The 27,775-nt window shown below is 41.6% G+C and overlaps 1 long non-coding RNA gene and 1 pseudogene across 1 annotated transcript in view; one reads left to right on the top strand and one right to left on the bottom strand.

Annotated features, from left to right (window-relative positions):
• Nucleotides 1-6,860: 6,860 nt before the first annotated feature.
• LOC137157718 (uncharacterized) overlaps nt 6,861-27,775 on the bottom strand; it is a 34,464-nt gene continuing 13,549 nt past the window's right edge. Inside the window, exons 2-3 of the long non-coding RNA XR_010921209.1 lie at nt 17,208-17,281; nt 6,861-6,899 (exon numbers count right to left, since the gene is read on the bottom strand). This is a non-coding gene — a long non-coding RNA (uncharacterized lncRNA). The remainder of the gene's footprint in view (nt 6,900-17,207; nt 17,282-27,775) is intronic.
• On the top strand, nt 19,084-26,131 carry LOC137157756 (coiled-coil domain-containing protein 170-like; annotated as a pseudogene).

Raw genomic sequence — 27,775 nt, 5'->3', positions numbered from 1 at the left:
GTCCCGGTATATGGGGCTTTGTCTTATATAGGCGCTATTACCCCCCGACTCCCAGTCCTGATTTTTCACACTTGCCATCTGGTCACCCTACAGCCATTTCTCATGTCATCATCCCCCTTTGAACGCATGGAGATTTCTTCATGTAAAATAATTCTGATGTTCTTATGCGGACTTCCACTACATACTCTCATTTGCCCAACCCTCAAAAGTGGTTTTGGCCCAGACACAGACAGGTCGCCATTAAGAAGCTGTGGAAATTTCCACTTAGCTTTTGCCCTCCTCCAAGTTTTCACATGGAATGGCATAATTTGGTTTATAGCTTGGTTTATAGTCTAGGAAAAAGCCCTAGGAGCTTTTGTACAGGACATGCATGGTATGGTCAAGTGCAATAAATCTATGGACTGCCAGTAATTTTGTAAAGGTTACATGTATTTATGCACAGAATCATTGAGTGCTTAGTGCACTTTTATTGTATTCCCTACTATGCTCAGGTTTTCATATATAACTATGCAACAATCAAGTCTTTCTCTTGAATAATTTTCACTAAGGCTGTAAGTGATAAAGTACATTATTTGTCTTTCCAGGTTTCTCTGGGCCCATTGCTAGAAGCAGCTGTCTCAAGATGCCAGTTGATTCACTACAGAAAAGCAGCTGATATAACACATTGTGAATATGCAGCACTGCTGGTGAAGAACAGCAGCCTTCAAACTGAGGTGCAGAATAAATAAACCGTGTTACTGTAGCCTGTGATTTACTGATGCTTTGTTTCAGCTTTGTTTGTGAAAAACAAAATGGTATTTATCTGGGGTTTTGTGAATTTAGTTCTATTGCTGACAGCTAAAGCTTTGATCACTAACGGTTGCTAATTTGGATTGGTCTAACTTGTTATGCCAAAGGGCCTTTTAAAGCATGAATGCTGAATGGTTGCCTTCATCTGACTCTGGGATAAAAAGAAGAGTGGTAAAATTGTTTGCTTGCTTGCAGCCAAAATGATCATTTATTAACTTAATATTTCATGTTTGTATTTAGCAAGATGAGCACAATTGATTAAAAAAACCCAAGCTGTTAGCTTCTGTGGCTAAAAAAGCCAATCTTGTACAAAAAGCATTTTATTATAAATTAAAGTACCTTGATGGCCTCTCTCTGGACTTGGGGAAATGTACAGTTTGGCCAAAGATTGATGTGTAGGACAGGAACACGAGGTTAGGCAGGAAACTAGATTATGGCTGTTCACTTGCAGATTGTTCAACTGCTGTCATCTTGACAGTAGAGCTGTCTCAAATTTTGGGAAAAAAAACCCCCTGCAATTTGTATCCACTGCCTTCAAAGTCTGTTTCTTTTTCTGGCTGTGATTATAATTTTCTCCCTGCCTCTGAGAACTAAAACTTGTTGGTGTCTAGCCTCTCAACTGACAGAATTCTGACATTACTTGCTCTGTCAGAGCACAAGCTTTTGTATACTCTGGTATCTCTAATATTCAAAGGATAGATTGTGATACCTTGACTAATGTCCAGTAACATTTTACTCCTATGTTGTCCCACTGAAATCAATGGGACCACTCTAGGAATGAGGTATTACTCAGTGTGAATAAGGGTATCATCACAACCTGGGCCAAAGATTTCTGGCTCTGGAAAACGTGTCCAGGACCTGTAATCAGCAATTAGTCATGGTTGTGTTATGAGCTGGTGAAAGCTTGTTATGTGTTGAGTTAAAAACCCACAGAGACTGGTAGGTGTGAACTCACTCTTCAGTTAACATAACTGTAAGCATAAGCCCCACCCAAGACAAAAAGGGTTGGTGAGGATGTGTGTGAAGAGAAATCTGACAAACTGAGGTCAGACAAGAACAGATGGAGTGAGAGAGGCAGCCTGAAGGAGCAGACAAAAGTGTGAGGTTGACCCTGGAAGAAACCTGGGGAAGAGGTTTTTGGGGATGGGGTGCAGGCTGAAAAGAGTGCTCTTGGTGCTGTGAGTAAAAGAATCTGTTTCCTGCTATTTTATTCCTTCTGTGTTCAGAGACACAGGACTTTGTATGTTCTTTGTAACTGAGCAAAATTGCATCAAAGAAATACCTAACTACCATCGATTTCTACTCCCAGCTGGAACACCCACAGAGACCCAGACTTTGATTAGCTACTCAAGTCAAATGGGGGCAACCGCTGCTTGTTTAATTAGCACTGTTTTCACCATAGTACTCTTTGCCACTATCTTGCTTTGGGCATGCAACCCTTTTTCCATATGGGGCAAATATGCCTCTACACTGTACTGTGTAGCATCTAGGGTGTCAATTTTCATGGTAAGTGTATCAGAACTTTCCTGTTGGGTACAGTTCCTTGCATTTTATCCATTTTAGCTTCCTGCATTTCCAGTAATTTACAGACACAGATCTCCTGTGGCCTGAGACAATACCGAGGAGGGCAAATCAGGGTCCTCTGGCTCTTGTTTCAGAGAGGGGAAGCATATTTAGGAAGTTAGCTATTCCTTCCCCTTTCCCCCCAGTACTCTTTGGATTATTGCACTATTGATATTGACTAGGAATTATTCTGGGGAAGTTATATGGCCTGTGTTATACAGGAGGTCAGAATAGATGATCACAACGAACGCTTCCGGCTTTGGAATCCATTAGTTTGCATAGTTAAGAAACTGTAGTAAAATCAAGTAGCCCATTTCAAACCTCTAGATCTCATAAAATAAATTTATATTTCAGTGCCAGAATCAGAGCTTCACAGGTTTTCAATGTTGCTGGATAGTCATTAGATTGTACCAAGTGATCAATAACAGTAGCAGATTTCTTTTAAAAATTGTAATCCTGAGAGGTCACTGATTATCCTTCATGCCAAAGTTAACATGGGTCACTTGTAGCTACTTGTCATTCCTGTAATGAGCATGATATATTGACAGTCACTGTACTCAGCTTGGCTAAAGTCTTGTTCAACTGACCCACACGTGATGCAAAATTACTAGATAATCTATTACTTCAAGTATAAAGTGTTGCATACTCTGCCTATATATGACAATGATTAATGCTATATAAATACCTTAGACAGACAGAAAATAATTAGAAAGACAACTTGGGTGAGGTAAGATCCAACAGAAGTTGGTTCAATAAAAGATATTACCTCACCCACCTGGTCTTTCTAAGATTCTGGGACCAACATGGCTACAACAACAGAAAATAATTAGTAACATGTAGCTGATTAGTTTTTGGATTCAGTAACATGTAATAGATTACTCTGCACCCATACCACCATCCTCTTGTACCACAGATCCAAGGTACTTGAAGCTTTCTACCTGTTTGATTTCTCCTCCTTAAATTTTCACTGGTGCCTCCCATTCCCTATGAGTTCCACTAAATTTAAATGTAGAGGTGTGCTTTGTGATAGGAAAATACCAGTTAAACTGAAAGGGAAGATATACAAAACTGTTGTGCGACCAGCACTAACATATGGTGCAGAAACGTGGACGACAACGTTAAAAGAGGAGACTAGGCTGAATGTGAATGAAATGAGGATGCTGTGATGGATTTGTGGGGTAACAAAGAAGGATAAGATAAGGAACGAGTACATTCGAGGGACTCTGAAAGTGATAGAGGTAGCAACAAAGTTGAAGGAGAAGAGATTGAGATGGTATGGACATGTAATGCGAAGAGGCGAGGACCATGTGACGAGAAGAGTGTTGGAAATGGAGCCCTCTGGACCACGGAAGAGAGGAAGATCAAAGACCCGTTGGAAGGATGTGCTGAAGAGAGACATGGAAAGTGTTGGACTTAAGATAGAAGATACACAAGATTGTATCGGATGGAGAAGGACCATAATGAACCTTTTCGGCGACCCTGCTTAGTGCAGGAAAAGCTGTAAGAAGAAGAAGAAGAAGATGTAATAGATTACATTTTCAAAATAATTTTAATAATTCTGTATGGCACACACCATATCAATTATAAAATGGGCATTGTGAAAGCAGGCATCTTGGTACCTGAGGCAGGTACCAAGCATGCAAAACAATTGCACAGATAGGACTTGTTGGTCTTTACCCAAATTACTGCACTGACAATAGGGTAAAGAAATAATAGTAGGGAAAACATCTGCCAGAATTTGGATTGCCGAATAAAAGGTCTCATGAGTATAACTAATCATAGTTACAAAGGTTGTTTTTTTTTAAACCCTGATTAGTTTAAGGCACAGACACCTGTTTCCATGAGAACAGGAACAGTATACAAAAACCAAGTCGTCAGAGCTCTTGTCAATTGCACAGAGCTGACGCAGGAGGCTGCTAATACTGCATATATGGATGTTAGGACCAGACAGAAGTCAACAATGGATTATCTGGGGGAACAGGTTTTATGATAACATTTTAAATTCTCTTAATATTTTTGAAAGAAGAGGAACCTTTTAGTTTATGCTGATTTTTTAAAATAGAATGTTAACATTTATTTATTTTAAAGGTATTTTAAAATGCTCACCAAGAAGTGAATTTATTCTGGAAAACCACCTCTTGAGTGGCTAAAGGCCTCAAGCACATGGATATTCAGTATAACTGCACTCCTCGTTATCCTAGTCCTTTAAAGTTCTTCCCACAACTGACTTACATTCACATATCTTTTAATTCAGGATCTTCCACATTCAAAACTCACTATCACATACTGTTTTAGTACATGGTAGCACAAGTTCTTTGTAACTGCAGATGAGTTATACATTTTGGGTAAGTTACACAAGACAGTCTTCTTACATCAGGTTTCCATGTAATTTGCACAAATACCTTAACGTGTTTTGCAGTAGAAAGTTGAGGGTTCATGTTTTCTGTTTAATTGTATGATATTGTAAAACCTTGAACATTTTTTTTAGAAAGCACAATCCTAATTGTCATATTAAGTATGGACCTTCCCCTTGTCTAGTGCTCTTTTTAATAAGTGTCCTATAATCTACCCATTATACTTTCACTATCCATCTATATATTTCTAATGTAACCATCATCATGGTATGTGGCTCCACTAATTTGAAAATGCAGTAAGCAGCCCTACCTGGGTATACATAGGGAATTATACATGCTGCATGGGGAATTATGTGCATATGTGAGTGGGAGACCTCTAGGGAAACAGAGGAGCTGAAAAAATTGATGCTGGCGATTCAGGGGGTGACACTCTTCACACTGAATAAAAGCCCCAGATGTTATGTAGCACTGTACTCCTTGAGAAGCTATCTTTCAGATGAACTGTATAAAATCAGGACTGACCACTTTTGCGGTGATTTAAAAAAAAAAATCAATTTTGGCAAGGGTAACAATGTAACCTTAATTCCAATAGTAGCAATTACCAGCGATATGAACAATTTTTGCATCAAAATCCCATACCAGACAAAACTCACCTGATTTAAGGTTTCATTGTAAAAGATGAATTAAGTGGCTTGCACAGACTCTACCCCAGGTTTGCAAAACTTATAAAAGGCAGCCCTGGATTACCTAGGACACCCTCCAACCCCGTCCCCTCTTTTCCCACACAATCTCCTTTCTCCTGAAGGATCTAGGGCCCTTCTTTCACTCAGGAGCTGGCTCAGCAGGGCCCTGCCCCCTAACTTTCATCTGGGGGCTTCATGGCCTCTATCGATTCCTGCCTCAAAGTCTTCACGAAGCAGAGGGCTGATCTGTTCTCCCCATATCAGCTGTCCCCTGGCTGCAATGGTAGAAAGGACAGCCATTCCATTCCTGACACCACACCTGAACTCAAGCAAGGGCCTGAGACATCCCAGACAGTTCTACTACAAAAGTTTACACAATGTTTTAACACAATTGCTTGGAGCTGTTCGATTAAATAAACCCCAAACTCCAGGCAAACTTCAATTATAAATCCTTTTAAATTATTATGTAAGTCGCGGTATAGTAAAATAACTGTCCAAGAACCATCACGTCATGTTTCTGTCTAGATGTGGCTGTACTATATATATAGTACTCAGTTGTGCAGTCCTTACTCATGGGACTAGTCCTGCTGAAGTTAATGGTTTTACATGTGCACAAGGGATGCAGGTTCAAGTTTAAAAAGCTCTTTTGGTCGCAGCTGGAAGAAAGGTGCTATATAAATGTAAGATCAAGATCCTCCACCCTCTTGCACAGCAAGTTGACAATATATTGTACCCCAATGCAAAGTATTCTGCTAACTGTATTAATGTTACTTCATGGCAACTTTCAAAAAAAATATTTTGTTAAAAAGGAAAAACCCACAACAAAACTAGAAGGAAAAACCTCAGGCTGCAGGTAACTGGTGTGCACGTTGCTTTTGCAGAGTGATCGTACGGCTTGTAATTGATGCAATTTCTTGCAATAACAAAATGTTCCAGACCTTTTGCTGGTCACAAAGTAAATGTACTTTTACTATGTCAAGTAAAATCAAATATCTCTCCTTTCCACCTCCTGCCAGTTCTCAAGGATGCAGTTATATACTATCCAGTTTAATAAGAAATTTGAACGAAGTCAGTTAGATTAGAACATCATAGCTTAAGATGTTGATGGCCACCAAAATGCTACCTCAATTTTCCTTCTTTAGTACTTTTCCTACATCTATTCAGATACAAGAAAGCAGAGAGTGAGTGAGTGAGTAAGAGGGGGTGGGGGATTTGAGTATGGCACTAAAGAATCCAGTATTTTTATTTAATGTAATGTCAGGAAATAAAATGTGGTTCACAGTCATTTTTCCCTAATAATTGGTAGTTAATTCTTGCAACAGGCACTGATGATCCCTATCAAAACATTACACTGCCACAGAAAGCATTAAGCATGTTACTCTGTATGTTGGAGCCATAGGCAGGCAAACTCTTGTTCTTCCCGAAAGTATTGGCGTAGCAAAGTCCCACTCTACTGATCAGAATCCAGAGGGCTGAATGCTCAGCTGCAATGGAGCAGGGCTCAGGATACCTGAGGGAAGAAGGAGGAAAAGATGGCTTTAAGGTACTTTATTGTTGCTCCATGCATCCTAAGGCTGGCTGTGGACCAAACTGCCTCCCAGTGCATGGTCCCCTATGGGCCATTACACTAACAAACCAAGGATCACCAGAGTGCAGTGTTCTTTCTCCTGCCTTGCCCAGGAAATGCCCTCAACATGCCCATGATGCTGGAGAGGAGTGACAGGACAGGGCCAGCCCTGGCATGGAGCTGGCTAAGACATCTTTATGCTGGATAGAGATTCCTTGATGTGAGCCTGCATCCGGCCCAAAGACTTTATTTGCAGAGATTCCAGAATTAGAGTTAATTCCTGCTTACAAAACACCTCATGAGAGGGTGCTATATGAGTACAAGGTATTTTTATATCTCATCTTAGCCAACAGTGTGGTGTGCAGTTTGAGGCTCTGTGACAAGCTTTTGTGGGCCCTGAAAGCTCTAGATTTTGCCTGCTAGCTTATTCAGGTCACTAGATTTTAGCCAACATAGAAACTGTTCAAGAAGGTGCCGAGCCTCATGGCTATTGTATACCATCATGGGTTGCTTTTTTCCCCCTGACATATGTAGTTAACGCTACAACAAATTTAGCAAAATCCAGCAGAAAAGTCTTTCACACCTGAGTATAAGATCTTCACCCTTCCCAAGTTACTAATGTAACTTGTATTGTACCATCTCTCTTGCAAGTACAGATGCTGTTATCTTTCTCTTTTTCTTAAGATGCAGCAGCTCCAAAGTCAACTGGTAACAAAGAAGCTTCTTTGCAAGGAGATAAAGTCAGAGCTGGAAATCTACAGAGAAAATAATGCTAGACAGTCCTCCCACATTCAGACCCTGAAAACGCAGGTCAAGGAGCTAGAAGAAATTGCTACATCTGTAACCAGTGTAAAGTCACAGTGGGAGGCCAATTTTTATACTCTCAAAAGGAAGAACCAAGAGTTAAATGAAAGAGTCTCAGAATCTGAAAACCATCTGAGGTCGGGTTCCAAGTCCCTTTCAAAAGTGTCAGTTTTACCAGACACTAGGTGTGTTAACAATCTGACTGTAATAGATTAATGCTATGATACACTCAAATAAGAGAAACATTATTGTCTGTCAGTATCCAGTGCACCTCTGTTACCTACCACAATGAGTGTCTATTTACAGAATGAAAAAATGGCATTTAGGACCCATTAGGTCAGATTCTGACTTCAGTTACACTGGTGTTAGTCCTGAGTAGTTACATTGAATCAGTGGAATTACTCAGGAATTACATTAATATAAATTCAGAATTTTTCTCAAAATACTGTGTTTAAGTTATTACTTTGCTTGCTGTTTCCTTTGTTTTAATTCATGTCCCTCACTTCTGGGGCTCACTAGCTTAAACAGTTTATCCAGGCTTGTTTCTACGATCATATCTGAAGTCTTAAACTTCAATCATATTCCACTCTTCAGCTGTATTGTGAGAGACTCAAGATTCTTGTCATAAGCATTGAATGGGAGAGTCTGGAAGCTGGGAGAGATCTTATAGTTATCCTCATAGCCCCTCCCTTTAGTTCACTATCTTACCTTGCAGAGATCTCCGGCCTTCTTACTTTAAAGTAAATGGAGGGCCTGGTTGTGCCCATGTCTGTTTTGGGTCCCATTGGATGGTTGTATGCTCTGGCGTGCAATGGAATCTGGAATGCTTATAGCCCTGGAGATTTGGATCTAGCCTGGGTGGTCTAGCCTGGGCCTTATCTACATTAGGATGTTTCCCTCAAAGTTCCCAGCATTGCTACCATTGATTCAGCTTCACTGGTGCCAATAACAGTGGGAGTAGTAAAGTACACAGTAACCACCACATCGTCTACAGTCGCTCTGAGCAGCTTTAGACAGCACAGTGGTTAAAACGCTAGCAGCTGCCTGAAGCCCTGTCTACGGTAGCACTTCCAATTATTTTAATGAAACAGTAACTAGTGGCTTCATTAATATATACGGTCACTGTGACAGTCTACCTTTGCAGGGGCTCTATCTATCTATCTATCACTGATACCCAGGCTGCTCTTTAGTTAGTGAAATTTTTTTTAAATGTTTTCCTAACTTGAACTTGCCTGGCTAACCCAGAGAATCCAAAATATACTCAGAGATATGGGAAGCCCTCAAGCACCACGATATCCCTAGATTTTGCTTTTGACTGTGAGATTTTGGTTTGTGGATTGTTAATATGTTTTATACAGGATGCTTTTGATGAGGAGAGAAAAAGCAGAGCAAAAAGCAGCCTGCTTGGAGAAGCTGGCAGAAGTCACAGACAAGTTTTCCTCTTCTATGAATATAGATATCAAAGGGCAAAAAGATCCTTTGGGATTTTTAGTAATAAAGGTAAGAGTACTCTACTCTTTGTCTATTTGCAGAGATTCCGGGGATCGTTGCAGTGACATACTGTGACAGTTTCCATTGTAAGCTCAGTTTTGAATGCCTTGTTTCCCTGAGCTTTCTGAAGAGAGAACCTGCTGCCTAACATTTCCAATGGTTAGTCTCTGGCCACGTGAAACATTTTTAAAAGGAAGATTTTTTGTCCCAGGTGTGACATTCCCCTCTGCAATCTGGACTAGAGTATAGCTGTGTCACCCCAATCCCCCACTCCCGGGCACAGTTTTGCACTTGCTCCCGCTGTGTGAACCCCCCACTCCTGGGTCACCCCACGCAGAACCTCCTGCAAGCAAGTGGTCCCTGATTTAGTGAATGAGTGCTTCTGGCCAGTCACTCACGGGATTATGCAATAGAATGAACCAGCAAATCCCCCCAGTCCCAGATGCAACCCTAGGAACTGTGGTTTTACAGGGTTCAGTGCTGCCCACTGCACTCTGCAAACTCATATGTCCATCAATTTATCAAAGAAATTGATATGCACGAGCTCTGTCACTTGAAATGAAGTCTCTACACTCACCCAAACCACATGCACTGCTTTAGATTAAAAATAAATAAGTTTATTGAGTACAGAAAGATTTTAAGTGATTAGAAGCCAGAGGAATATAGGTCAGATTTGATCAGGAAGAAATAAAAGGCAAATTGCATCCTAAACTAAACTTAACAGTTCAGTATCCTTACAGTCTTTAGCTGGTTCCCACCACAGGCTGGCTGACTCCTTCTCAGCCAGGCCCTCTCCCTGTGGACCATCTTTCAATTGCTTGGTGTTGTCTTGTAGAGGGATTGCAAGAAAGAGCTCCAGAGACCAAAATGTTTCCTCCTTTAACATGTTTCTCCACTACCCCCTGTGGTCAGGTGACCAGCAATGTCCGGCATGGTTTCCTCCACTTGAGCCAAATATGCCTCACCTTATCAGATGCTTAGGCCAGTCCATTGTTCCTGAAAGAGCTGGGTTGTTTTACGCATGAGGCGTGAGCTACCTTCTCTGCCTTTAGTGTTTCCTGGATCTGTCTCAAGCAATGTGTCCCAGATTGAGGTGTCAGAGGAGGTTTTGAAACAAATTGATAAATTAAACAGTAATAAGTCATCAGGACCAGATGGTATCCACCCAAGAGTTCCGAAGGAACTTTAATGTGAAATTGCAGAACTACTAACTGTAGTATGTAACCTATCATTTAAATCAGCTTTTGTGCCAGATGACTGGAGGATAGCTAATGTGATGCCATTTTTTTTTTTTTTTTAAAAAGGCTCCAGAGGCGATCCTGGCAGTTACAGGCTGGTAAGCCTAACTTCAGTACCAGGCAAATTGGTTGAAGCTATAGTAAAAAACAGAATTATCAGACACATAGATGAATATGATTTATTGGGGAAGACTCAACATGGTTTTTGTGAAGGGAAATCATGCCTCACCAGTCTACTAGAATTGTTTGATGGGGTCAACAAGCATGTGGACAAGGGTGATCCAGTATATACAGTGTACATAGATTTTCAGAAAGCCTTTGACAAGGTTCCTCACCAAAGGCTCTGAAGCAAAGTAAGCAGTCATGGGATAATAGGGAAGATCCTCTCTGGATCAGTAACTGGTTAAAATATAGGAAACAAAGGTAGGGATAAATGGTCAGTTTTTAGAATGGAGAGTAGAAAATAGTGATGTTCCCCAGGGGTCTGTACTGCAACCAGTGCTGTTCAACATATTCATAAATGATCTGGAATAAGGTGACAAAATTAGCAGATGATACAAAACTACTCAAGATAGTTAAGTCCAAAGCAGATTGTGAAGAATTACAAAGGGATCTCACAAAACTGGGTGATTGGGCAACAAAATGGCAGATGAAATTCAATGTTGATAAATGTAAAGTAATGCACACTGGAAAACATAATCCCAACTATACATACAAAATGATGGGGTCGAAATTAGCTGTTACCCCTCAAGAAAGAAATCTTGGATTCACTGTGGATAATTCTCTGAAAACACTCACTCCATTTGCAGCAGCAGTCAAAAAAGCTAACAGAATGTTGGGAATCATTAGGAAAGGAATAGATAATAAGACAGAAAATATCATATTGCCTCTTTATAAATCCATGGGACATACACCCACATCTTGAATACTGCATGCAGATCTGGTCACCCCATGTCAAAAAAGATATATTGGAAATGGAAAAGTTACAGAAAAGGGCAACTAAAATGATTAGGGGTATGGAAAAACTTCCATATGAGTGGAGATTAATAAGGCTGGGACTTTTCAGCTTGGAAAAGAGACTACTAAGGGGGTGTAACAGATCAGGGTCAACCCTGGGTGTTGGTCTTAGAGGGAGGCTGCACAGCTTCTCTACCCAGCCCCTCCGGGGTCTGTGGGCCTCAGCCTTCCAGTAGGGTGAGGCAGCAACCAGTCTGTAGCCCTAGCCCTCAGAAAGGGCGGGCAAGCAAAGAGTCAGTAACCCTTGGCCCTCAGGCAGGGCAGGGCAGGGCAGGGCAGGCAAAGAGTCAGTAGCCCTCAGGCAGGGCAGGGCAGCGCAGGCAAAGAGTCAGTAGCCCTCAGGCCTCAGGCAGGGCAGAGCAGGTAAAGAGTCAGTAGCCCATGGCCCTCAGGCAGGGTATGGCAGGCAAAGAGTCAGTAGCCCGTGAGGCTTCACAGGCTGAGGGGGTAGTGACCCCAAGATTCATATGGCACAAGGGGGGCAGGAGGGGGACGCAGGCCCTCCCAACTCCACCATGTCCCAGCCCAGGGCCTAACAGAGGCAAGACATCCCACCACTTGGTCAGCAGGGTTCCAGCCAAAGATCACTGCCAAGTGCGAGGATTCAAACACAACTGGAGTGAGTTTAGCTACCCCTGGGCTACTTCCTCTGCCTCTATGCCCATGTACCTGTATCCCCAGTCATTGTTCACCTCCTGGGGGTAGATCACGAGGGGCAGTCCCAGCAGGCCCTCAGCATCGCCAGCATCCAGCAGCTTCTCCAAGTCATTGACAGCAGGCAGCTCTGGCAGGCCTTCTAGGCTCCAGCCAGTAGGCAGCTCTGGTGGCTCTTCAGTGAGTCTGGGGTTAGGCTCAAGTCCCAGCACTGGGGGAGAGACATCCTTCTCCTCCAGTGGCTCTTCCCTGACTGAGCTACAAGGCCTTGCTTTTATACTTCCTCTTCCTGTCCCGCCTCTGCACTCCAAGTGGCCGGGTTGTGCTGTACCTGGGCCTGTCCACCAGGTGACGTGGGTTGGCCCCTCAGTGTTGGCCTTGGAGGGAGGCCACACCGCTTTGCTACAAGGGGGATATGATAGAGGTCTCTAAAATCATGACTGATGTGGAGAAAGTAGTGTTTACTCCTCATAATTTCATTTGATGACCCCTAGTTCTTGTGTTAATAGACAGCAGGTTTAAAACAAACAAAAGGAGTTATTTCTTCATTCAGTGCACAATCAACCTGTGGAACTCTTTGCCAGAAGATGTTGTGAGGGCCAAGAAGAACTAGATAGGATCATGGAGGATAGGTTCATCAATGGCCGTTAGCCAGGATAGGCAGGGATTATTTGCCAGAGGCTGGGAATGGCCGACGGGATAGATCACTTGATGATTACCAGTTCTATTCATCCCCTCTGAAGCACCTGCCATTGGCCACTGCCAGAAGACAGGATACTGGGCTAGATGGACCATTGGTCTGACCCAATATGGCCATTCTTATGGTCTCTTTCACAGCCCTTGAGCCACCACTGTTTCCCTCTACTCATATCCATGGAAACGGAGTTTGGCCGAGAGAGGCATTGTGGGGTGAGGGGTGGGGAAGGGATTCTCCTGCAGGTACTCAAGTGTGCTGAAAAAAAAAGGGCTCCAAAAAGATGAGTCACTGTACCTGTAGCCTTCAGCATATTGTGGAAAGGGTGTGACAGGAGCAGCATTGTGTTCCAGCAATCTCCAACTGGGAATCACAGCCAGTTGATGTACATTAGAGCAACCAAAGTCCTCTCAGGTGCAATAATAGTACTTGCAGAATTTGCAATGCATTACTTGTCTGAGAGACTGCATGCCTGGTTGGTGAACCCACTAGTACATTAATGAGCAGAAGGGTTGGAGTAAATAAAGAAATACTGCTGCTAAACTTTTCTGTTGAATGAAACTCATGTTCCAACACATTTTAAATGTGTCTCTTCAAGATTGGTCTTTATTCCGTGGTTAAAAGCATAACAATGGCATCAATGTTGAAGCTGTGTCTGTAGGTGGTTTGCTTTTATTATTCAATTTCCAATGCTCTTGAAGGAACATTCACTAGAAAAGACAAGAATTGCACTTCTTGAAAAAGCCTGGGCCACTCAAAAAATGGAGCTTAAAGCTAGTAGGGAAACAATGCCGTATTTTGTTTCAGAAATAAAAAAGGAGCAAAAAAGCAGCAGCTGGCTACACTGAACAACTGGCAATATTAAAGAAGGTAAGGGCGATACTTTACCAACTATCAGTGATATAGTATAGTGGATAAGGGCCAGTACAATAAACAATAGCTCTGCATTGAAGATATTGACTTTTTGGTCTTCACTGGTATGGTTACTGGGTGCCCAGCTGTGGGCATATGAATTGATCTGAATTGATCCCCGGCTCAACAACTGAAATGACTAAAGATTTCATGCAGTTTCTGGGTAGTACTTTCAGTAGTAGTGGATGGCATTACAGAGACTTCTGGCCATTTAGAGTGGGCATCTACAACAACCAGGAACATGCTTCCTTCAAATCGGCCAGCAAAATCAATGTGAATACACTGCCACAGGTTTTCAGGCCAGTCCCATAGGAGTAGGGGTGCCAACTGAGGCGCATTCCTCACACTCTGACATGAAGTACAAGCTCTTGCCTTCTCTTCAATGGCACGGTCCAGGCCAGGTCACCAAAGTAGCTTCATGCAATTTCTTTCATGTGCACTATTCCACAGTGACCTGAATGTAGCTGTGATCTCAGTAGTGGTGAAATAATGATGTGCATCCCCCACAACAAGCAACCAGAATGGACTGATAACTCCATCCTCCTGGACATGTAGGGACAAAGGTCAGGTGAGACCTGAGAATCTCGTAGAGATGTTCTATGTCTCACTAGGTCCATAACTTGGGACAGTACTGGGTCAATGTGAGTTGCCTTCTTTACTTGAGTAGCAGTGATGGGTGTGTCCTCTACCTGTTCAAAGTAGAAGATTTATTTCCGGCCAATATCTTGATATTTAACTGGTAAAGACAGCCTTGAGAGACCATCTGCATTGCAGTACAGAGTGGATTTCCGATATTTGATCTCATGTGTATGCTGAAAGCAACAATGCCCATCGTTTTATACAACTAGCAGCCAATGGTGGAATGCCTGTGCGTGGTCCAAAAATTGATGTTAGAGGTCGATGGTCAGTGAGAAGTGTGAACTTCCGTGCAAACAGGTACTGATGAAATTTCCGAATTCTGAAAATGATTGCCAGTGCTTCACGTTCGATTTGGGCATAGTTAGTTTCTGCTTTGCTTAAGGTGCGTGAGGCAAAAGCAATGGGTCTCTCCTCTCCCAAAGGTATAATGTGGGACATAACCACTTCCACTTCATAAGGGGAGGCATCGCAGGCGAAGTGTAGAGGTAAGGATGGATCAAAATGTGTCAGAATCTCTCAGTTTAGCAGTGCATGTTTAGCCTTGTTAAATGCAACATCACAGGCTTCAGTCCACTTCCAGACCTTGTTCTGGCCAAGGAGTTCATGTAGTGGTTTTAGTAGCGTTGCTAACTTTGGAATAACTTTTGCATAATAGTTCAATAGCCCTAAAAAAGAATGAAGTTGGCTTACGTTTTGAGGAGGTGGAACTTCCACAATAGCCTTAACTTTTGCAGAGGCCTTACAAAGGCCAGTAGCATCTATGATATGTCCCAAATATTCAACAGAGGGCTGAAAGAATTCACATTTGTCTTTGCAGACTCGTAGGCCATACTCTTCCAGTCTTTGTAGGACAGCCTCCAAGTTCTTAAGGTGATCCTCCGCATTCTTGTCAGTGACCAGGATGTCGTCAAGCACTGGACTCCTGGCAAGCCACTTAAGATCTGATCCATAGCCCTCTGGAACAAAGCTGAAGCAGATGTTATTCTGAAGGGCAAGTGACAGTATCAATACAATCCTTTACATGTCACAATAGTCAACAGCTCTTGGGACTTCTCATCGACGTGCATCTGTAAATACGCCTGACTCAGATCAATTTTGCTGAACTTTTGTCCACCAGCCAAGCCAGTGAAAAGGTCATCGATGCGGGGAAGAGGGTATTGCTCTGCACACAACACTGGGTTAACAGTGACCTTAAAATCCCCACAAATCTGAACGGAGCCATCTTTCTTTAATACTGGAAGGATTGGGGTTGCCCATTGGCTGTGGGTAACTGGTACTAGGACTAATTCCCTTCCACCACAAACAGTGGCAATTTAGCAGTCTGTCCATTTAGCTCCACCTTAACATCAATAGTGCCCAACATGGGTACAGCTTCTCCAACAGGGGGGGTTACCCAGTATTCATGTGAGCCAACTGCCGGGGACAAGACATGGAGTGGCACTTCTTCTTCTGACTGGGTGTCACTTTGATCATCCTGAGTCTGCTCTACTGTATGCAGATCTTCCTTTTTGGTCCACCAGACAGCAGGCTGCTTTTTCTCCGGTTTGCCTGTTCTGTTTGACTCTTCTTTCTTTTGTTTGCAGGCACGCTCAGTATGTCCTTTTGCCACACTGTCGACACACGAGGTCTTTACACCAGCATTCCAATGCATGGTGACCTGGCTTTCCTCAGTGGTAACATTCCCAGCGCCCCACTGTCTTGTGGGTAGGTTCTTGTCACATCTTATCCACTCTGGTCAATGCACTGAGCTGTTGGGATTCCTTTGCAGCCAGCTACATAGAGATTGTAATTTTAATGGCCTTCTGCCAGGTGATCTGGGCCTCTGTCAATAGGCGCTTCTGTATTGCTTCATTGTGCAGACCACACACTAACTTATCATGTAGGGTGTCATTTAACACATCATTAAATTCACAGTGTTCAGCAAGCTTCTTCAGAGCTGCTACAAATTGCACAATTGTTTCACCTTCTTCTTGATTCCTTTTGTGGAACCTAAATCTCTCTGCAATTACCAGTGATTTTGGAGAAAAATGTGCCTCCAGGATTTTCACAATGTCACTAAGATTTTGTCTCTGGCTTATCAGGGTGCATTAAGCTGCGCAATAAAGTATAGGTATTAGTTCCTACAACACTTAAGAAAATGGGCACCTTCTTTGCATCTGTAATTTCATGTGCAATAAACAAAAAGCAGGAAACGCTCAGTATATGAGTTCCAATTCTCTAGAGTCTCATCAAAAGGTCCCAGGACCCCCGTAAGTGTAGCCATTGCTGCCCCTCTTTTCTTTTTTTTTTTTTTCCCCCCTTTTCTTTCTCTTGTCCTTCACACACAATTACTGGTGATTTCCATTTACTAGCACTGCTTTTGTTCTCTCGCGCCCCCACCCCCCCCCCCCCCCCCCAGCTCCCAGTCTGTCTGCTTCACTTCGGTCAGAACAAAGCAGAGCCTGTTTTAGTTTCAGTTTGAACATCAGTGTAAACAGCCCAGTCCCCAAAACAGCAAAAAGGTTTTTTTCTTACATTGACTTTTACTTCTTTGCCGGTGAAGCACAGGTCGATCCTGTCCTCCGTCACCACTTTTGTTATGTTAAATCCTCGGGAAGTACTTGTATTCAGAGAGAAATCAGCACGGAACATAAAAAGATGCAAACCCATGAAAAGTCTTTATTGAACTAACATTAAAACCAGCCAGGACTGGCTGAGCTATCCCCTAATAGTCTAACTCTATTGCTATGGCAACAAGCTAAGCTCTGTTGCTACAGCAATGTAGGCAATTAGGCAAGACACACAAAATACGTAACAGTTTACCTGTTTACTAATTTTGACTCCCAAATAGTGAGTTGAAGACTTGTAGAAGCATTCTCTCCTCCACCATGTGATCACTGCAGAAAAACAGCAAGTTGTACAATTCTTACATACACTGAAGTGAAATTGTTTTCCTTTGTGCTCAATGAGGGAGTGAAAAATCTATAGTCTTTGTTTTCAGGAGGTCAGACTACATTGTCATAATAGTCTTAAAAATCTATTAGCTTGGTTTTTTCTATGTTGGAACTTTGCTCAATGTTTGTGGGGCAGAAGGGAATCAGGGAGCCAGTTATCAGTAGTAGTGGTGAGTCTAACTCCAATAGCTTCTCTAGGGTTACTCCAGATTTACACCAGTGTAGCAGAGGGTAAATTTGGCCCATTCTGTCTCTTTACTACTAGAATTTAGTTTTAGACCAGAGCCAGAGCTAATTATAAAAAATAATACACGTTAGCAGAAATGCAAGGATTAATTTTATACAAACAGCATTATATTCATAAATGATAATGGAAAGAAAATAGTCTTTGGCAATACAAACTCTCTCTTACTGAAGAGGCAGAGAATCATGTGACTGCTTTAAGTTACAGATGGTTTGATACGTTTTTATTTTGTGAATAACCCAATAAAGACAATGAGCCAACTTCATTCCTAGTGAAACTTCACTGACGTTAGTTTAACATGTAGGTCAGATGTACTGAATTTGAAAAGTCACACTTAAAACAGCCTGAAGCACTCATCGGTTAACAGTAGGGTGACCAGATAGCAAGTCTGAAAAATCAGGACGGGGGTGGGGGGGTAATAGGCACCTATAAGAAAAAGTCCTGAATACCAGGACTATCCCTATAAAATCGGGACATCTGGTCCCCTATGATACAGCCACTGCGGTCTCCCATTTGCAATATGTACTGAGTATTGAGACTGGGAATTGTCTTATTAAATGCCACAATAAGTAAGATGAGAAAATAATGAATGGCCAATGCTATATCTATTCAGGGAGAAGATCCATTGTTTTTTGTACTTTAAATGAATGGAAAACATTGGAAGAACATTTGTAGTAATAGTTTTACATTTCCTCCCCCCACTCCATTGTAAAATAAGGATAAATGAATAATTTTCTAAATAAATATTAATGAAACTGCCAGCAAATTTAATGATATATTTAGCAACATTTTTGCCATTAGGTCTATAATATTTAGTCTCTTCCTCAAAAATTTCAAACTAGAAACAAGCTCTTAGCTAAGATTCTTCTGTCAAATTTTAAAGTAAAAATACTCTCCACTATGAATTAGAACAACATCTGCTGTCACACTAGGCAGCTAAATATTATAAGATTTCTTTCATACTTCATGGTATAAGGTATTAGTTTCAGGAAAGATATTTGGCATATCGCTCTATGGCATAATGTTGCACAACTGGCCTGAAGCACTATGTAGGATTTTCTCTCTCTCAAATACATCAGCTATTGGCTATACCTGGAGGCAATGGACCATTGATCTCTTCCAATATGGCAGCCCAATGTTCCTAAACTAATTTGGATTATAATCCTGTGGGACAAAATTGCATTGACTTTATTATGATGTTTGCGACGATATATAATCCAAACTCTGCACTGTGCTGCATGGCTGCATTAGGAGAAGTAACCTCTTTCTCCCAGTTCTTTAGCAGGGCAGCATTCCTACCTAGCCCTCAATAAAGGGCTTGGGAGCAGGCTCCTATATCAGCTGATGAAACATGGCCCAAATTGGGGCATGATCAGCTGAGTAGTGGGTATGGCCACTCATCAGTTGGGGCACATTCTGCCTTTGGAAGCATGCACACATTGGTCCTTTCCTAAAGAACAGTATTGTGCATGCCCCTGTGCATCCTGGAATGTTGCCTAGAATGGCCGAGTGCATGCAGCCTGCATTCCTGCTTACCCTCACAGTGCTGGCAAGGATTTAACCCCAAGAAGAGTAGTTCTGAAACATTCTTGAAGGTAGATGCATTAGAGGATGCCAGGATGTAACGAGTATGTCAAAGCGCCACACTGATGTGTTTTGCCCATAGAAAACTGATGAGCTACAGCAGAAACTTCAGTCACTAGCCAGTCAGCTAGAACAGCAGCGTGATCTATATCATGAGGTTCTGAGTAAATCCTATGAAGCTGAAGAAGTGCTTCAAGAACACAAGGGATCCCTAAAGTACATGGAGAAAAGCTTGCTGCAGAAGATTTGCTCTTAGAGATTTCTCTCCGAAAGGTAGAAAGTAAGGAGACTTTTTTAAAATTCACATGGATTTCTGACACTGCAGACTAAGTCAAAATGCATTTAGCCTTGATGGGGGCAGAGGAATTGGGTAGAAAGCAGGGAAGGCTCAGTCTTCCAAGGTGCTGTCCCAGCCCTCAACTTACATTGACTTCATGGGCATTGAGTGCACTCAGCACTTTGCAGGAGGTCCTCACAGGTTCTGCAAGGGCAGATTCAAGGAAAAAAGTCTAGTATGTAAATGTGTTGGCAGGATTCCAGTGGTAGTGCCAATGAGGGATTAGGGTGCAGCAAAAGATAGAGACAAACAACATACACTTCTAATCTTACAGCTATTTCTTTTCTTTTTACCTTCCATGTTACCCCCATTCTCTTCACTCTCCTCGTCATTCTCTTTTTTACTTCTCATCTCTTCCTTTCTGTCCCGCTACCATTTGCTCTCATGCTTTCTCAGATGGATCTCTACATTTTCCTCCTCCTCCCTCATCTCTCTTTTCTTCCCATCATCCCTGCATATCTCCTTCCCTTCTCCAGCTTTCCAATTTTGTGTCTTCCTTCCCCACTTATCTGCTTCTCCCCTTTCATATACCTGCTCCACCCACAACTACTCCTGTACCTCATGTCCCATATGTTTTTCCCACTAACCACAACACCCAGGTACACACTATCACTCACCCACCATGTGCCTCTTCACCACAATCCCATGCATCCCCGCACCCAGACAGATGCATATCTCTTCCCTAACCGTGATGAGGCACTTTCACACTGCTTGAGCATTGTTAATTTCCATATAGATTTCTGCCTGGAAATCTACTGGGTTTGGAAGAGACTTTCATCCAGGTCTCACAAACACATATCCTCAACCATGCAGTGTTTGCATGGAAGAGCTTCCATCGGGGAAAAAGGAGCAAACAGCACCACTTCCCTGCTTTTCACTGGTTTCAGGGCCTTCTATTCCCCCCCCCCGCACCCTCTCCCCTTTGCTCCTCCTGCTACTATGTAGCATAAAGGGCATCTGGCTTATAACTCCTTTAGGCAGATGACTCTAACTTGTTTTACCTGATTGTAACTAACAAACACTCCCATAATACTCCAACTGCATAATAAGTAAGGGGAGAAGCTTCAAAACTGTAGCAGTAGATATGTCATTTTGTATTCGGAGTTCAAAGCATTGGAATACAATTTAAAGACTCTTTATGGACTGTAGCAGGGCACACTCTGCTCCTATTCTTTCCATAGATGCCACTCAAATTCCCTTGCTGAGGTATTCATGCTATGCAGTTTATTTAAATTCCCTCCACCAACATCTTTACAGTTCATGCAGCAAAAATATTTACAACGTTCCTTGTACCATCAGCCATTTCCCCCACAGCCCCAGAGGAGACGAAGATGTCTCCCTTCCTTGAGTGCTATCTAGGGCCTGATCTACACTAGGAAATTAGATCGGTATAACTATGTCACTCAGGAATGTCCCTGAGCAACACAGTTAAACCGACCTAAGCCCTGGTGTAGACAGAGCTAGGTAGATGGGAGAATTCTCCTATCAACCTAGCGACTGCCTCTCGGGGAGGTGGAGAACTCTTCCTGTCAGCATAAGTGGAGTCCTTACTGAATCACTACATCGGTGTCGCTGTAGCGATTTATGTGTAGACAAGCCCTAAATCAGAGCTCAGTCAACACTGCTCCTCCCTGCTCTTCTTTCCTATATCTTTTTTATCAGCCTCAGCTAATTGGTGAATTAAAATTTAGGGCAGGGGCTGTCAGCCTGATTAGATAATTCAATCAGACCTGTATGGGAAACCACTTACTGCAACAGTGATCAAAGTTCTGGATCATTTCCTAGCTCCCAGCACTCTGTCACATGGACAATTTTTATATTTATACAGGAAAATGTATTTCAAATAATATTGTCTATAAAGGATGTGAAGTAATAAAAAGGGGAAAAAACAAGTAAATTTCTAAAAAGAATGATTCTTAAATTACCTGTTTTTAACCTTGACTAGAATTATGCTAAAGTTTATTTAATACATTTTATTCTCTTGCTTCTTATGCAGCACATGGGGTTTACACAAGAGCTGACAGAAGCTACAGATAAATCAGATAATCTCAACAGAAAGTCTGCACTGCCAATGTGAAGTGTTCTTGGACAAAGCAGAACAGCTCAGTAAACTGGAACTGCATCTTTAATCTGCAGAAGAAGGTCAGTATAAATTCTCATTTTCAAATTTTAAAGTCCATTTCTCTTATTAAGAATGGCTGATTGATATTATTTAACCTGCATTAGTCTTGTAGCAATGTCTGCACTTCTGTCATAACCACTGCAGGAACTGGATGAATGAAAACGTCCACTAATACATAGATAATTAGATTTTCATTCAAATGAATATTAACCATAATTAAAAATAGAAAATACATTCTTTCAGTTGAACTGTAAACCTTGGTAACAGATAGACAATTTGTTATTTTAACCTGAAAACACTATAGATAGCATATTTCAAATCACTTGGTTTATGATTTCAGTACTTGGTTATAAATGAGAATTCTGGGCAAAGTTTTACACCTAATGAATATTTGTTCCCTGGTGTCTGGCATTAATGTATATAATTAATAAACTGCTCACACAAACTTAATAATCCAAGGTAACATTTTCCATGTGGTTTAACACTTTAATCCCAAAAAACACTTTGGGCTAAATTCAGGGACAAGCACTCAGCTCAAGTAATGGATACATTTGTGGGGAGAGAAGGAAGAGGGATTCAGTGGATGAAGTAGCCCTCTGTGGTCCAAAATGCCCTGTCTGCAGGGATGTGTAAAAGTGAGAGGAACTGAAGATCTGTGTAATGGTGGGTTTGTCCTACCTTTCCTCCCCCTTCAGTCTACTCCTGACCCACCCTCTTTGCTTTTCTGCTTTGAAAGGAACCCTCACAGAGTTGGACTCCATGCCACGTAGAACTATGGAAAGCACAGGACCAGCCGTGGTTGTAATGTATCAGTATTCCAGTCTTCTTCAAGTAGGGATGAAACAAGAATAATATTTTTAGAGGCTACAGCCAGCCATGTACTAGTACCTTTTTAGGGTTTCCGCTGAAGCAGATACTGGATGAAAAATTTTGGTCGGCACTGTTTAAAAGAGGGTTGATCCTTGGCAGTCATGATAAAGTGCAGTGAGGCTTGGTCTACACTTACCAGGTGATTCGGCAGCAGTCGACGGGAGTTATGCAAGCTACACATCGACTGCTGTGCTTCTCTTCTGCATGCTGTCTTTACTGCACCGCACCAATGGTAACTGCGTTCCCATCGATGCAGCACTACGCCACTTGAGGGGGTGGATTAACAGCGTCGACTTCTGGATCAATTGAGCGGGTCTTCACTGACGGCTCAATCAATCCAGATAAGTCGATCTGACGGCGGCGACTTTGCTGCCCTCAGTGTAGATGTACCCTGAGTGAGCAAGTTAAGTGCATCACATGTAGGTGCATTATGATGGGTTTTTTTCCTGGTAAGTTTTATCAAGCAAAGTTGGGTCTTTTCCATGCTTTACGTGTGAAGAAGGAGGGTCTGTGATTTAAAAAAATAATTTATTAGAATACTGGATTATTTTCAGTGCTTAAAGAATCCTAATAGACTTCCCAATCATCTAAAGCATTAAGAGTCAGCCTATTAAAATTATAACCTAATACATGCATGAAAGTCTTCTGGAATAGCAATGCTCATGCATACAGGCAACTGTTGCTTAGACAAATCAGGTACTATGTCATTCTGACCTCTCACTCAAATCTATTCACCAGGATATTTTTGTTTTTAAGTAAGAAGAGATGTCAAATGTTAACAGCAGGAATTCAAACCTTTTATAGCATATACTGAAAAAAAAAACAAAAAAAAAACCACACACCCAACCTCTTAATGCAGGTGAATTCTTGGAAGGAAAAAAATCAAAATGAAGAAACTTGCAGATTGATCTTCTCTGCCAATTGTTCTAACAACTTGAAAAAAAGAAAAGAGCAACAGGTCTGCTTGAATGCTGGGCAGGATCCACAGAACCTGAAAGCAAAAAAAGAATCTGAAAAACTTCAGGAACAGCTTAGAGAAATGAAAATGTCAAGTCAGACTCTCCAGGCAAAATTTGCAAGGGTAAATGGTCTCAAAGTAGGTACAGCAATCTGTAAAATCAGATTAGAGAACGCTACTGCCTATTTTAATAACAAAAAATACATTCAGTCATACCATTTTAGGTGGTAATATCAGATGATCTCACAAAGTAAGAGAATAGGGTTGGGCCTGGTCTGTACTCGGATGGGAGGTGTTTGCATATTTTCACATCAAATAAACATTCCTGCAGGAGTGAAAATAAACATGCTTGTGATTCTCCTAGAGTTTTTGCTGTTTCTTTGCTCCTCTTGTATTTGTAGAGCAGCAGGAAACTCCAAAACTACTGATTAAACAGTATAGTAGTTCATAACCTGGGACCATATCAGGCCATTGGTTTTTAGGCAGAAATCTCCACTAAAAGTCAGTAGAGAGTTCTGCATATAAGTCAGTGGTCCTTGATAATTGAGATAAAGCAAGCATATTAATCAAAGCTGAGAGAACCTTGAAAGGATCAGTCTAGGGACCAGATTTTCAAAAGCATTAAGGTACCTAGAGCTACAGATTGGCACTAGCCCCAGATCCTCAAAAGTATTTAGGCACCAAATAGGTGTCTAGCTGGGACCTTTGTGGGTGTGGAGGATGTGGCCTGCCTCTCCCTGTCTGTCTCAGAGAGAGGCCACACCCCCTTGCTGTCACACCTGTGTGGGCAAACTTTATACTGGGGATTAGCTCTTCACCATCCACAGCCCAAGCCCTCAAGCAGGGCAGGGCTGGGCAGGCAAAGCAAAGCAAGTAGTCTCTAGCCTCAGTCAGGACGAGCAAGTAGTCTATAGGCCTCCAAGGCTTTACAGGCTGGGATGAGGCAATCACTCCAGGGGTGGTGGGGGAAGGAGGGAGGGGAACACAGGCCTACCCAACTTCATTGCGTCCCAGCCCAGGGCCCTAACAGTGGCAGAGTATTCTGTCACTGCGTAGTGGGGCTCCAGCTGAAACTCACTGACAATGGCTCAAATGCGAGCGCAGCCAGACCTAAGTCGTTACCTCTGGGCTACTTTCTCCACCTCTGTGCCTGAGTACCTCAGGCAAGGGTTGTCATCAGGTTCTCTGGGGTATGTTGCCAGTGGTAGTCCCACCAAGCCCTCGCTGTCTGGGTCATCCATCGGCTTCAGTAAGTCTGCAGGGTAAGCGGGTTCCTCTCCAGCTCCTCTCTGCAGCAGCAGGCTGGAGAAGTCCTTCTCTTTCACTGGCTGCATCCTGTCTCAGCTGTAGGTCCCCCTTTTATACTTCCAGTTCCTGTCGGGTCTCCGCCCCTCTGCTTCTGGTGTGGGAGGTGTGGCTTCTCTGGCTCTGCCCTCCTGGGACTGAGTGGCAGTCCCTCTCTGTCTCGGAGGGAGACCATGCTCCCTTGCTACAGTGGGATTTTCAAAAGTGCCTAAACAGATTAACTTCCAGTAAGGCATCTACCTCCTTAGGTACTTTTGCAAATCCTACTAAGGCACTTATCAGCATCTTTAGGTACCTAAATATCTTTCAAAATCTGAATCTTTATCCAAAATTATCTGTCTTTAATATGGTAATTGGACTTGCTTCCAATTTGGATTTGATTTGGATGGGCTGTTAATTAAATTCAGGAAATTCAGCCTTTTCTGCTCTATTTCTAAGATAATTTTATCTTAACTTTTATACCATAACTTTTTAAAAACCATGTTTTTGCAGAACAAAACCATAAAAGAACTCAGCAAATTTTTGGAAAAAGTTGAAAAGATTAAGGAGAAAGCAGCTAGAAAGGTAGTCAATTTGAAAACAGAACTAGACTACACAGAACATGAGGCAAGGAAGGAGAAAGGGAGGGCCCATCATATATTGGAAGCAGTCACTAATGAGCTCCACACAGCAAAAAGAGCACTTGAAGAAGTAGTAAGAAGAGAAAAACAGGTACTTTTCCCCCATTGCTATTAAAGCAAATCATTAATGTCTTTTTAGCAACTCTTAAAAAGCTGATTAAATAGTTTTTAGTGGCTCTGGCCCATGCTAGTTACAACTCAGTTCACACAGGTAGTAGCTTAAGGAGTTTTTAAGAGACTTATTCAACAACCTGAAAAAATGTTTTTTATCCGAAAGATATCATGAACTGTGTTGCAGCAGAAAAGAGGAAAAAACACTCTTTATAAGGAATATCACAAGCACCATATTATTCCCTAAAAGGTAATTAGGAGATAGAGATTTTTTAAAAAGAGGAAGAAAAAAAAAAAAAGGAAAAATTTTCTAGGGATTTAATTAAAAATTTATCTAGGTGTAGATTTTTTTACTCTAAAACTGATTCTAGCAACATTCTTATCACATCCACTCCTTTACTACAATTAATGTGCAAAAGTAAGTGATATTTTCTGCTTTTCTTATGGTTCCTTGTAGCTTGTTGACTTAGAGAAGCCATTACAAAGATTATGGGATTTCGCATAAATACATTGGCTATATCAGACGAGGAGATCATCAGACACCTAAAGCAATTTATACAAGCCTATGAAACTTCTAAAGTTACTTCTAACAATGAAATAAAACTGCCTTGTGGTTTTATAACTGGATTTGAGAATCAGTAATGTGGCGTATTTTCCTTCTTCTCCACACAATCTGGATTTTAGTGAATATTTCTAGATTTCTAATGTACATAATGACACCTAACATCATAGGTAGCATAAATTAGTGATTAGCGCACAGGACTGGGAATCTGGATTATATTCCTGGTTCTGTCACTTAATTGCAATGATACTCTCTGGCTCAGTTTCCCTAGACAATACTTATCTGCTATAAAATGGTGCTATGAGGCTTACCTGGTTTTTTAATGCATTGAAATCCATGGAAGAAAGACCTCATATATGGGTAGAATATTGTTATGTTAACTTTGACAAATCATCAAATAGTTTTTGAAGAATACCACCTATAAATCAGTGAAGTGTATTATTTTCACCATGATCTGTAGTACTTAAACAATAAAAAAGGGCACGCACTGTTCCCTCAGATGGTGTAATTTGTGGCCCCATGTATTTTTTGTAGATTAGCCTGATTTGTTAGCAGTTAGAAACTAATTTTAAAAGTGAAGGCAAAGTTCTGCGGACTAATCCATCAACTGAACATGCAAATTGAGGACCATGAGGAAAATTATAACACGTGAACTATAAATAACAACATTTTCTGGTTTAGCATATTTCCAAAAGCCTGGCCTGAATTTTAGAAGTGCTGTGTAACCACAGCTCCATAAGAAATCAGTGGGAGCTATGAATGCTCAACACCTCTGTAAATCAGGCTTTTGCCTCTTAACCTTCTCTTAGTTTTTATATATATATATTTTATTGTTCTTTTCTTAGCTACTACTGTTGATTTTATTCTAATGTATTTTATTTAATCTCTCATGACAATATTTCTGTTATTTGTCTCTCAAATGGAGGTTCCCAAACACTTCAATCCAAGCACACACTGGTTTAGATAGAACAATAAAATATGAAGTTCCAGATGAAGACAAAAGCTGTGGAAAACAGATATGACATACAAGTAAAGCAAGCAGAGTGTTAATAGGAATGTGTCTTTTTAGTTTAACTTAAATAACTCACACCCTTCTTCCTGCCAAAGAATGGCCGCTTACCCAGGTGATAGTCCATTTGATTTTGTTTACGCCTGGCTGACGCGTCAATTTGCTTTTTGTCTTTGAGGAACTGGTCTGGGCTGCTTCCCCAGATTTGGAATATGCCTTAGTAACATCATATAGTAGAATCTTATACTTTACATACAATGTTGCCAGACATATTTTACAGGGACAATAGTGATCAGTGATTTATGAGTTTTCAATTGATACCTCACAAGGCATACTTTGTACAAAATTTATCATAGTTTTGTAAAAGTGGTAAATATAAGGGTATACAGTCTGACAAAGTGGGTCCAATTCTGCTTACTGGCTGAATGGCATCAGTAGACACCTGTGCCTGACAGGCTTCCTACCCCATAATATGCCAAATTTGTCTCAACACAGAACATCATTGAAGGCGCATTAACGCATCCGATGGCCTCTTTGCTGTCCAAGCGACAGCATGAGAACTAACCTAACAATTCTACTTACAGATCTGCACTATATGACTGAGAAATAAATAAATAAATAAATAAAGCATTTCTAGGCCTCTGCGTGTTTCATCTCTCATCTCCAAGTCAAATCTTCCACATGTGTAATGGGGAGACATGCACAAAGATGCATG

Source organism: Emydura macquarii, unplaced genomic scaffold (genome assembly GCF_026122565.2).
Source record: "Emydura macquarii macquarii isolate MOO-44397 ecotype Brisbane River unplaced genomic scaffold, CSIRO-AGI_Emac_v2 contig_1551, whole genome shotgun sequence".
NCBI classification, from domain to species: Eukaryota; Metazoa; Chordata; order Testudines; family Chelidae; genus Emydura; species Emydura macquarii.
The sequence above is the reverse complement of the archived record's forward strand: the minus strand, read 5'-3'. Positions and strand labels throughout refer to the sequence as shown.